At 45.8% G+C, this 13,469-nt stretch overlaps 1 protein-coding gene across 5 annotated transcripts in view; it reads right to left on the reverse strand.

Moving 5' to 3' along the window:
- Positions 1 to 13,469, reverse strand: part of LOC128886307 (neuroligin-4, X-linked) — a 328,018-nt gene that overhangs the window by 234,279 nt on the left and 80,270 nt on the right. The window lies entirely within an intron of this gene.

Below are 13,469 nucleotides of genomic sequence, written 5' to 3' on the forward strand. Positions count from 1 at the left end.
TCTGATTACGTCAAACGAATCCCAGCAAGTGCTACAAAATTACAATTCGTTCCTTCTTCCCTTACAAGAGTCACGAATAAAATAGCTCAGTCTTAATACTCGAATAGTATTCCAATATTCCAATGCAGAAGATCTCGACGAGTCCCAAGCCTCGCGAGCTCGATGCGAGTGTGTTTCAGTCACGAGGGAAGAAACTACCCTCCACGGGGAGGAGCGCGTGCACCGAGCTGCAGTTGCGCCAGAAGAAAGGGAAGCTGATTGATCGAGTGGGATTCCGCGATAGCCGTAGACGTTTCGTCCCGGATGATGGATCGCTCGCGTCTCTCGCAGGATCGCCAATTCCAGGGATCGTTTCCTCGTACGGTCGATCAATCCGACCTGGGGGAATGATTCGCGAACAAGGCATCCGTTGCTTCGTCGCTACGAGTATTCCAACCCCCTCCTCTTTGTCGTGCTTCGTTTGCATAATCGTTTGTCGTTCCCAAAACGATGGGAAGGGGGAAGACAAAGGGGCTGCGAGAAGATACCGCGTGCCACCCACGAAAATGGAGACGAAAAGGCGCGAACGAGTCTCCGCTATTCCGACGTCTGACAGCCCACCGTGGCTCATTGTTTCGCGAGGCGCGCTTTCATCCCCGCCTGTTTAATGTGGCGAGCTCTGAAACAACCCGCGTTTGATTCTGTCTGTGCATGTTTGAGGTGACATCGACGTCGAGTCTGGGGAATCGAAGTACCAAAGGGCTTCGGTGTCTTTCAGGTCTCTGCATTTCTTGCAGGCAGTATTTTTTTAAGCTATTTAATTTCTTTGCTCCGTCCGTGATTTTTTGATTGAAGGAGGGTGGCCTTTGTCGAATCTGAGGTAATGCTAAGTAACTCGATTAACCCTCTGTAATTCTGAGTGAATGCACGCTCAGAATGTAATTCTGAGTCATATGCACACACTACCTAAGATTTTGATGTTTTATTTAATTCGTCATGGTGTATCACTTTTATGGTTTTTAAGCACAGTAGGGTGAATATCTCCCTCCTCTAATTTCAAAAATATAGCACTGTGTTTAACAAATATGCGTCGTCGTGCAAAAAGAGAGACTATATTCAAATGCACTCCACACTTTGAAATCATGCATTCTTTTATGGAAAAAAATTCTCGAATCTCAATAATATACGCCCCAACGACCCCTCGATATTCCAACCCCACGTCACCAACGGTTCCCCCTGAAGAAATCCCCCGCGGTGTCTCAAGGTCCACTTCGTCCCCATCGAATTAACTTCCCCGTTCGAGAAGTCTCCCCGGTATCAATCTCGTGAAAATCATCCCCCCCCGAGGGTGCCGAAAATTCAATTTCTCAGAGTCTCGTTACGCACACGATCGCCATCGCGCGTTGTCCATCGCTTATTTACGCGAAACTCGAGGGCATGGGCGAGCGATACTCCCACGAAGAGTTTGTCTAGAGGGGACGAGGGTTTCTCGCAATTTTACATCCCTCCGGAGGCTGTAGAGAGCGTTCAACCCTCCTTCGTCTCTGACAGCCCTCGACCCCTCCCTTCCTCGCTCGCGTCCGAGTGCCACGAAGCGTCACCCTCGTCATTGTTCTTTTTTCAATTTTCGCGCCAGCATCCGAGAGCGCCAGCTTTTTTCTACGTCGTCGCTCGTTTTCGTGGTCGTTTTTGCGCGCTCCCGCCGTGCGGACCCGCTCACGGTGGGGAGGGAGGGGAGGGGTGGGGTTGCTCAGCCTCCAGGCGGCTCCAGACAAGGGGGGTTGATACAGACAAGGGGTTCGAGGGAGCGTGTTCGCGCTATGCACTTCGAGACAGCTTGGAGTGTCGGGGCAATCAGCGGAGAGGGATGATATCCTCAGTCCCTGGCAGGGGTTGTGGATTTAACGAAGAAATTTTGATCTAAATTAATTAACGTTTCAGCCATTTGGAAAGATTGCAAATTCCGACATAAATGAGACTCAAACTGGAGGGATGGAAACTATAACGAAAATGGATGCTTCCTCGAAAGAAACCACTTATGCGAATAAGAGTTGCACTGGAACAATTCATAGCACGATCGTTTTATGCAACCCATCGAGAAGGGGTGGGTATGCGCATAGGTGGCTCCGCGAAGGATCAAATAAACGGGAGAGGTCGCCAAATCGCACGGCGAGGAATATTGTTTCCATGAGCTCCGCGGCAGGGGATGCCAGCAATCTGGACGCGAATTCCTCGTCGCCGGTATGTCTGGCCATGGATCGTGGAATTCTACTTCGCGACGAAAATGCTCCACGCGAAGATTGATGTCAGACTTAGAGTGGTAGCAGTTCCTGGAAAGAAAATTCGAAGCGCCTAGCCGTTCGTCGATGCTCTATCCACCCTCTAAATCAACGACGATTCCAGGGTTGAATGGATAGTCGTGCGTTACTCAAACAGGACTCGATGCAACATTTTGTGTGGTATTTGAGTTGAACAGATGCGGTGGACAATTTACATCATTCTTCTCTCAGTTTTCTTGCTGAAATAAATTGTGAAAGGGTGGTTCGATGTCGTACGCCATTTTCATAAATTCTTCAAGGTACAGTGTGAATACTATTTGGTGAGTCAGAGATTTTTAAAGGTCTAATACAATGATCAACCCTTATTAGTCCCATAGCACCTATGACGTTTATAATTCTTGCTTCGGACACTAACTCTCCTGTTCTTCGTATATTTATAAACACAGCAACGTCCCCCTGTGACGACGCTAATTCAATCCCCCTCAGTGGTAATTCAGTGACAACAACAATCACCCCAAGTGCTTACAATATCTACGTTGGTTACCCTCTCTCCTCCACTCGCCCCTGGTTGACCACAATCCACCACCTTGCAACTAATTAAACTTTCCCTGACCAGTAAACGAACGTTCCACAATATCGCCGATAATCATCTTCCCTGGCCGTCGGCGCGTCGAGCGCCAGGGGTTAACATACCTTTGTTGATGCGCGTACAAACTTGAGGGATTGTCGTTTAAGCGGGTTAAGTGTAACGAGGTTTCAAGCAACCCCACGAAGAAATTTAATTATCGGCCCGAGGGGGAAAACAATAACGACTTACTCGCAACAGGGGTCGGCGTCGCTCCTCGATTAAGGGATCTAACGAGAACTCTGGGAGGTAGCTCATTTCCTTAGAAAAGAACAAATTCTGAGAACCGTGGACGATGATGGGGAATGACTCCTCTGGGATTATTGATCAAATTTAATTCGTCATTCGTGCGAATTTGAACCCAGAGTGGATCATACCAAAATTGCGCCTCTCCGTCGAATCTCTGCGTAAATTGGAGGGAGCTCGACATGGACTCGTAAACCGTCTTCAAATTTGCATTCGAAGCCTCGACCCCGAGCCCAGAAACGACACAACAGCGTTGGAAAAAAGGAAGAAACGTAAAAATCGTCTAGACATTGCACATTCTCGCGATCCAGCCATCCAATTTTATTTCGGTTAATTGATCCTTTCCAAGTAAATAAACGCTGCGCGAACGAGCCTCCGCGAACCAACCGCGATAACCCATCGTGCACTTTGCGTCGCGAATATGCGAATCTGGAACTATGTAGTTTGCATCGAGAGCGGCCCACTTGGCCTTTAGGCGGTCAATTACAGTCTCAATTTCGCCCCGGGAACCGACTTTCATCGTTTCTAGAGGACAACCCTTGGCCCTGGATACAGGGTAAAATTTCGCAGTGGACCTGCAACCATTCCAGAACTAAATGAAACTAATTGGTCAGAGCTGGTTGGCTTCGGAATTATTTTACTCGCCGCGGTTTAAAAACTTGCAACAGTAGAAGTGCAAATTTTCGCTGAAATTCACGCGCGAGGAACGTACGATTTATAAATTAAAATATACAGAGTTTAATTGGCTACTTTAATTGGCAAATTTGTCAAGTGAAATTCGTCGATGAATTAAAATATTCTGGCTTGACAAAAACATATCGGTTTATTGGAAAAAAATTTGTTCTGATTTTAGGATCTAGGATTCTATTATTTTCTAACATAAAATTCTTGCAATGGAGATTTGACTAAAATTACATAAGCATTAGCGGAGAAATAGTCGAGAAGTAATTTCTTTCCTCGAAATGAGCATCGGGAGACTGAAAATGTACCAGATATGAATTCCGTCCAATTACAGACATTTACACAGACACGTCAGTTGGAGAGTGGTTCTCGAGTGGCGTCGAGCAAAAAGCAAAATTTCGATCGAAGAATTTTCAACTCGATCGGAGCAGCGATATAACTCTTACTATCGGCAATTCCAGCGCGCTTTTACCGAGCGCCGCTTAATCAAAACGTCGAAGCTTTTTCAACCCATATGTTCGCCCGAGCCAAGTCCCCGTCGAAAGCTGGGCGCGACTTCGGACAATTCCTGGAAAGTTCAGTTTTAGGTAATCGAGAGCCATCGCATAAAGGTCGATGACATCTATTCCCGGCGACCATAATTCAACGGTGTCTTTCCAGCTACCGTGGAAAGTTCTCCAACTTAGATTAGCGATTCAATTTGGCCTGATGGTAAATCATCCTCGAAATCGTTTTTTAATCGGTACAACGTGTAACGAACCGCCCGAATTCGCGTTTCTAGACGTCTTCTGCATTCTTTCGAACTTATTACGTCACAGAACGTTTTCTCTATGTTGAACGATAAAATATAAAAATCACGTGTTTACAAAGTATACCTTACAGCCATCATTTCCTTCGTATCAATTCTATTCCATTCTACAAAATATTCTCACTATTTCTTTGCCATCTAGGGCATATATTTCTATTATGAAAGTATGAAATAATTTCATATATCTGTAACTTTGATAATTGCTTTCCAAAGAACATCTAGCTCCAGCGTATAATTTCATTAAACTTTTGGTTTCACAGTCGGAGCGAAATTGAAGCCACACCGAAAACGGGACCGATCGGTGCCAGCTACGAATTCAATTTTACGACACCAGTGCCCGATTAATTCACCGTCGAGACGTACCTTCCGTCCGATCCCGTCGTAAATACGTTTATTTATGCGTAATGCTCGCTGGCGACGTCATCGAGCAGCGCGACGCGAGCACAATCGTCGCGTAATTACTGCTTCGTTTTACTTGCCGCCAAAATCGCCGCGATAATTCTCGACTGTCGTTCGCGGTATCGTTACGCGACTCGCTTCGCTAAGTGGACCATCCGCGACTACGAGTTTTGCGTTGCTGTCGGGAGTGCAATCTAGGGTACAATTTGCAGGGAAGTTGCGCTCCACTATTAGGGACCATATTGTCATGCGTTGAAGTATTTTGAACAGACGTCAGGTGAGGGGGGTGCCAGAATGGTCTGGAAGCCCGAATGAAAAGATTTTTAGTGCACAAGGTTCAACTGGCAAACTGGTTTTCCTGGTTTTTTGGAAAATGCTGGAAAAATTCTTTCCTCTTGGGGGCTATTTACGAAAGTTTGCTGGAGGGTGAAAAGTTCTGAACCATTTCTAACGTTAACCAGGGCAGTGACTAAATCCGGAGACTATATTACATATTACACAGAATTAACATTAAATTTACTTGTCTGGTCAAATGACCGTTTTCAAACTTTAGTATACAGTTTTTGTGTGCAATATATTAAGCAGAGGACAGATTATCCCAGCTGTGAAGAAATAATAAGAAAATTCTCGTTACGTCCACTTTCTAAAAGTACCTAGACTGCCTTATTCAAAGCGTGAGACAGTCTTTTACAGCCACGATTCTCTAATTCCCCTCTAAGACAATGCCAGGCTGCGGTATGAAAATATTTCCCGCGATCCCATCCCCCACAGGTCCCTCTCAAACGAAGACAGCAATTCCCATGTCTCATTTTCCACGGTGGCGAGAATACCAACCGCGTATCCCTTCACGCCGGGGACAATGACTGGGGCAACGGGTAGAAGATAGGATAATACGTGACCGTCGGCCCCCGACGATCTCTGGCTCCTCGTTCCTCCGCTTCCGGGCTCGGTTGTACATTCGATGCACACGAACGCTCCGACAGAGACGGGAAAGTTAAGGAGGAAAAGAAGATAAAGAATAGCACCCCTTTGTGAAACATAATTCGTATTCCAAGTACGAGCGGACCGTTCATCTGCCGCCAGCTGGCGCCCTTTGATGTCTCTGTTTCCCCTTCCTAGCGACTCGTTTTTTTCTCATTAAGTATCAGGCGTGTCGGCGCAGCGCGTGTGCAACGACGCTTCTTTGCGGCGTGATTAATTAAAACGACATCTTCCCGGGCTAACGAGGCGACTGCGGCACCCTGCGACATCTGATGGACGGAATTTCACGCGGGTGCCTTTGACGGGACCGTCGACGTCCCCATAATTTCGCATCAGGGAGAACACGGGCACTAATTTGATCTGATGATAACAAAGTAACTGAATAAATACCGACGGCGACGCCAACGAGTCTTTCCAGTCTACAAATATCTCAATCTGTGGACATTTTTCATATACATTTCGAAACATAAATTTATAAGATACTCATAACTCATATCATACTCATCGTCTACCTATCCACGACCTGCAGTATGATTTTCTAAGAATCCGCTGTAAAATCAAACTAATATCTCCACTTCGTTACAGTTCCTCCAACTAAATCCTCACTGTAAAGGTGTTCGACGTCTCGTTTGGTCCAGATCGACCTCGCTATTATTCGAATTAAGGCCTGCCGGTAACTCCTGGGTGAAATATCGCGTTTCGACGTGCAAAACGTAAAAAGTTCACCGCGACAAGTGCGGACGCTTGCGCGATTTCCCGGGGTCGAAACGGCATTACTAATGCCTGCGGTCGCCGCTGGTAATTAATAGCCGTCCTCTCGAGTCCCGTCCCATTTCGACGTTTTATTAATCGGCGAGAACTAACGAAGGTTAGCAGGTCGCGTGGTCTTCGTTTACCGAACGTAAATCGTCCCTGGCGACGCGGCTGTCTTGATGGATAGACGAATTGGCGTTGTTAGAGCTAGTTCCCCGTGTCGAGAAAGAATTTGTTTTACGACAACGCTCATTACCAATTTCAGTCAACTGGAATTATTAGCCTACGAAATTGATTTTCGGTGGGAATTAAATATTAAGGCATCTGAAGTTTGATGGAACAAGGAAAATTTTTTGACTAGCATACTGTTATGGTCTGAAATTAATAACAATCGTGTGTAGCGTTAGAATCTAGTCAAAACGACTAAAAAGGGAGTGCCGATTGTAATTTTGTCCATTGTTTAACGCATAAATTTGTACGAAGCAAACAATTACGCACTCCAATTATCAGCACAGTGAATAGCCACGCAGTGAATTAATTTCGATGCGAGTAATTTGTATAGAGTTTACAGAACCAGCAGGGACGACGAAGGTTTTCATTCATCTTCCTCCGCGTTTTTCAACCGCAATTTCGACCGTTCGCAATGTAAAACATGTAACAACCGTGTAACGCTTGCGGAAATTATTCGACATTTTCGTCGAGATAACTCGGAAATCTATAATGCAGAAAGCTCCGGGATAAAGCTGCCATAACGGAGGATAAAAATTCTGTTTTTATTTTAATTCCGCCTCCCCCGGCAATCGTTTCCGCGTCGTTTGTCGCCCAACGAGCAACCCCGAAAAATTCCACGCGGACGTTTACGCACCGCGGTTTATTTCTCCGTAAAAGAGAGTCACTGGATCGCATCGAAAAATGTAGATTATAAGCGGGTCGAATTTTCAGAGCGGTGGAGATTTAAATTTTCGTGATATTAAAATATGTAGATATTCGAGAGTTCGTATATTTATTTATCCGAACAAACTACCCTTCTATTCTTGTACTCCACACTCTTCTCGATAGTCTCGAATTAATCACTAAAGAGAACTCTTAAGGCGAGGAAAACACGCAATGAAAGTCTTTCCATCTCAGTTCTCGCCGAATAAGCATTACCGCGTTTGCAAATAAGTTTCTGTTTGCCGAATGATCAGCACCAACGAACCACCGTAGGAGCTAACAAAGAGAGCGACCAGCAATCACACGGCCGCCTGCACTCACAATTTTCGTTGGCCAGCTCCGAAGAAGGTAGCAAACTTCCACTCGGCCGCGAACTAATAATCGAACCGTGGTAAGTTCCAGGGAATTCGTTTCAACTCTGAAATACTTGGACGCGGAGCGTGAATTGCGAGCATCCGGCCACGGGGTACGGGCCGTGAAATTATTTGCTCGTTCGCTTGGGACGAAAGATAAAGTGGCTTCCCCTGTTCCGTCGAGAGCGTTCCTTTGTATCGTCGATACGGGATCCCCTTAATGCCAGTCGATGATCAAGCACTGCTTGCACCTCGTCGGAGCGAGCGTTTTCTTGCTCGTCGCGTATTTTTTTTCCCCCCGTAACCTGCAGCGAGAACGCTTTTCGAGTTTATGAGGGCCACTGTTGGACTCATTCCCAAGCCCTACGAGGGCGAAAGAGAAGGGTAGAAAGAAACGTGTTGGGCTGAACGATTCGATGGGACGATTAAGGGTGGGAGGGCCTTGGTGATCAGGCTTTGAAACGTTTCTCTTGGTTTTGGTATAATTATGGGGTTTACAACGTGTTGCTGCTTGATATTGTCAGGTTCCACAAATTCTGTTCCTCAAGTTGCCACGAAGTGCCCAAACTGACTCTGTTTTAACGAGTTAAGGTAAGAATGAAGACAGTAGTATTTTAATTTTCAAATTCTGCTCAGCTAGATACTAGAAATAATGTACTTCCTCAATGTTAGAAAAGAAAGTGTCTATTAAAGATTCGTGTATTCCCAGAAATAAAGTCTTCACATTTAAGGAACAATATTAGCTAAATCCTCTCTGCAACCATTCCCAACAATATAATTTAAAAAATGGGAACCTTCTCATCGAGCAACCACACGATCTAATAAATCATTTATCTCCATCGCCCCTTTTTTCAAAGTCTTCCCGATAGCCTTGTTCCCAAGATTCGTATCGACAGTCTGAGCGACGTAACTCCCGCAGCTCGATCAGGAGAGTACCCTGGATCAGGTAGATCATTAATAAGAGCCGGCCAGCAAGGCGAGAGGTAAGAAAGATGTGGAACATTTAAGTCTCCATTCTAATCGGACGACTCGACGCCCGCAACACGTGGAACCCTTTCTTTTCTAAGCTCTTTATCTTTCGTTCAGTGGAATATAGGTCGGTCCCCGAAAAAAAAAAAAAAATGAAAGAACCGAGCCGGAGACCGAATTCGAAAGCGTCTAGAAGGCGAGCCGCGTGAAATATTCAGAGAATTTCCTTCGTTTCTCTCGCGTTTGATGGCTCCACTCTTCGCTGTCTACTCTTCTCGCCTCTGTCTTTGAATTTTATCTTCGCGGTGGTTGCCTCGCCGACCTACCCCGTCCACGTTGGCACGTTACTGTTCACGTATTCCAGAAGACACTCGCATCCATTCGTCGGTATTTTATGACGCGAATGATTCCAGCCTACTTGCTCTTAATCGTCTACACCGTGAGTAAGCGGGGTGTTGCGTTTGGTAGCTTGGAACAGGGAGCTTCCTCGAGGAAAACTGAAGCTTGAGTGAGTGGATTTTGTAGAATTTTAACTTGGGGACGTTATAGTATGTGAGACTTATCCATTGCGGTGTTGTTGCTGAGGCTCAATTGGGAATTTTCTTTAACGCGAAACTCCGTGAAGAGCGTCTAACCAACGCAGGACTACGTAAAGCGAAACAACGGGAAGCGAAAGAGCCTACTCACATCCAGGGACGAGTGCACTAGAGGAGTATGATTGCCAAGTTTTGAATGGCAGCAGGTTCGAGGACCCGATTGTCTTTGAATGGCGCGGAGATCGGTTGACGTTACTTTTCCGCTAGAAGCCAGGATCGATCGCTTGGCAGCGACACGATTCGAGCGAAGTACGCGAAACCACATTTAATAATGCGGTGACATGCATGAACTTCTGCTGATGGGCTGTTTGGAAGGGGCTGTCGGAAGGACTCTCGACGTCCTTGTTGCCGGGTATGGCACTTAGACGAGACTCCTTTGGAGTCTCCCTTTTGTGTAGCAACGGTGAGCTTGTTGCGCGCTTAAACAGGTAACTTCATAAAGCCACCTCGTGGAAACCAGTGAGCTTCCGTTAACGAGACGCAACGGTACTAATTGCGAGCGCCGTTTCTTTGACGATTCAGCTTTCCACGCGATTGGCACTGGTGGGAGTTACTTTATGACCATCTTAATTAAGGTTTTCCTACCCGGCGCAGAAAACCATGAAATCTTGACAGTCCGAGCACCTCCGCGAATGAGATGAATTAATCACTCGGAGCACGTTGTAAAGCGTAACGCAGGACATTCGCAACCCTTATGGCTAGGTTGTTTATGGAATTTCGCTCGAGAGAAACGCGACAGATACGTAATAATTGCCTCAACAGTAGAAGCTTAAAGGATTTTTGAGATATTGCACCTTCAGAATAAATTCTCGAGACCAAAAAGACTCTCGAGCCACAGAGGATGCCTTCTATCAGAGTTGGGACTTGTCACGCACCCCAGATAACCTCGCAGCGTTGACACCCGCGTACGAGTCACGTCATCAAATCGTACTTTCTGTTTTACGGTCGACCCAGTTAGACATGCTCCATCCCGAGCCTCGTCAGGCGGCGTGTTGAATGTAGATGCGAACGAAGCTTTCCTCGGGATGTGTTATCGCTTTAGAGATAAAATATCGCTGTTTTGTTCGAGTGGCGTGAAGGAAAATACACAAGATACGATGAAAATCTAGACATCCTGGATAAAAAGCAGTACAAGTTAACTTAATGAATTAAATTAACTTAGGACAAGGAAAAAGAATAATTCAAGTCTGAAAGTGTTAATTAACTAATGCGATTGTAGTACATCCAGACACCTTGTTTGACGCGATCCACTCGATTTCAGGACATCCAACAAGAGCTGCCTGTAATGTCCCAAGATCCTCAAGGATATCAAACATGCGTTGCCCTTCGGCACCCCACGAAACACATGTAATGCTTCACGAGCATCTTCCCAGCTCCTGGCTGAATCAATTCGCGGCTAGGTAATCCCGCATGTCACCAATGGCAACGTAGACGGTGTCCTTCGTTGCCAGGCAACATTTAGCTTCGCGACCTGCCGGAACATCTTGTCGATTGCTACGCAGGATGGACGTATCCGTCGAGTCCCTACTTACGTCGACGAGACACGGTTTGCTCGCTATCATTCCTATTACGCTATTATTGATTCGAAGTAAACGGGGACACGAGACGTGGCGAAACGTTTGATCTTCAGATATGTACGAAACTGTCATGCATACGTCCTCGACGGAATTTCTGCGTTTGGGCGTGTTTGGTGATGGTACTAGGTTGCGAGTCATGAGTAAATCAAGGATTTTCGGTTTTTGATATTCCACTTCTTTGGATTTAGATCTCGACTATGACAACTCCCCAACGACAAAATATGACTTCCTAGCGAACGTAATCGAAATGTTTCATAATTTCCAGCCTAATATCTCGAAGTCTCGCCGGATAGGGAAGCCATTTTCGACAGAGCTAGATCGGAGAAGACCAAGCAGACAAATTAAAGTCCTCCCACCGCATCCGCTGTCCTCGATTCTCTTCGTTTTTCCGGTACATAGAAATGTCGCATTATTCACCGAGCAGAAGGGTCGTGACTATTTTTCGAACACGACAGAGAGAGCAGGGGGGTTGGAGGGGCGAACGCATCCGTGGTAGTTTCGCATTTTGGACAGTTGCCGAGGCACCAGGTCCCGGTAGCAGGTAGTCACGCTCGCGCGCAGACTTGCAGAATAGCGTGTTCTGGTTTCCTGTTCCGGCTTACATTTACGTCTGGATGTTTCATTGTCGAAACGCGAACGTGCACGCCGCGATACACGAAAGAGATGAAAGCGGTTTGACCTGGATCCGCGAGGGGTTGGGAGGGTGGGGACTGGGGACAGTGAATGTCCGATGTAAAATGTGTGTCTATAATCAGAGGGGAGCGGAGGGGTGCTTTTCTTCGGGATGTCGCTAACCCTTTAGACTTTGACAAATAGTATGGAGGACCTACGTTGGGATTTCGTGGCAAAGATGGTGAAAATACTGTTGATAGACTGTGTGTTTGGAATTGATCTGTATCTGAAATTTCGGAGAAGTCTTTAGAATTGCCTTAGATTTTTTTTTTTTTTTTTTTTTTTAGGCTAGCTCAAGCAAGGAAGTAGATAGTTTAATTACATCTAAGTATAAAGAAAGGTGATTTCTTAAATAAAATTTAAAATAATAGCTTTACTCAAAGGAAATCATTCATAGAGATGAATAGTCCAAGAATAGAAGGTAGAACGTCGAGCAGAAATTATTAGTAGACAAAATTAGAAAAAATTGCCTAGTCAGGGTATTATGTTGTATTCAGATCCTGCTTTGCTTCAAGCAACACACCCCACCCTGTAATCGAAACCACGATGTACTTCTCGACTAATTTACATTTCCATCAACCACAACGGTTCAAGTTCCTCTTCCATCCACTCCACTCCCCTCGGTTTCAACCCTTCCGAACACCTCCTCTCGTTGTGTCACGCAAGAAAACGTCCTGGCATTCCTGTCACCTTTGCCGTTCAATTTCCGGCTCGGGAGAGGCTACAAGAAAAACGGGGGGTCCGTCAGGGGGTCGGGGTGGATTCAAAAAGCGGAGGAGAGTAAAATTTCCTATTTCAAGTGGAAAATCCAATGATGTACTATTATTGAAACCGTTCCACGCAACGTCAAAGCTGTGTGAGTGTGTGTGTGTGTGTGTGTAGGAGGAGGTGCGCGGGGGTACGAGACGAGCGGGCGTTTCGAGAGGGAAACATATTGCGTGTACATGCCGCGATGTTCGACGTTCTCGCATCCCCAGAAGCCAACAGTCTCGTCTCTGTCTCTCGTTGTCTTATTTATCGGCAGTTTCGCACCACCAGCGACTGAAACGATTTGTCGAATATCCGGAGGAGAATTCCTTTTTATTAACGTCAATCGCAAAAGGAGCGTTCGACGTCGAGTCACGTTTTCGCAGGCGTGGGATTCAATTCGATTAAAATTTTAGAGGAGGTTTGGATCTTCGTATTAGATGATTCAGAATTTTGTTAAAATACATGAGGTGATCCTGCAATTTTTGTCATACAGTCTCTCCGAAGTGATATAAAATCGAGTTGAGTTTGTCGTTCCTATTACGTTCATAAATGATCAAAAATCGTTGTGGAATCTATATTAAAATTAATTTAGCGAAGGGGCTGTATAAAGTTGCAGACAAGGGAGGGCAAGTTCAAAGTCCCATCAGAAAATTTGCAGCCGCGTTCGAAAATTTGCAGTGCTTCGAAACACGCGGGAAAGTTCTAACAAACCCTCTTTAAATCGTTTACTCTTGATGTACAGCCACTTTCGGTATATATATATATATATTGCACTTCCGCAGGCAAAGTTATCCCCGTCGGCCTCGATGGCTCGATCCGACGAGAAACAATAATTCCTGTTCGTTCGCGGTACGCAAAACGGTTCATG

Source organism: Hylaeus anthracinus, unplaced genomic scaffold, assembly GCF_026225885.1.
Source record: "Hylaeus anthracinus isolate JK02 unplaced genomic scaffold, UHH_iyHylAnth1.0_haploid 11982, whole genome shotgun sequence".
Lineage (NCBI taxonomy): Eukaryota > Metazoa > Arthropoda > Insecta > Hymenoptera > Colletidae > Hylaeus > Hylaeus anthracinus.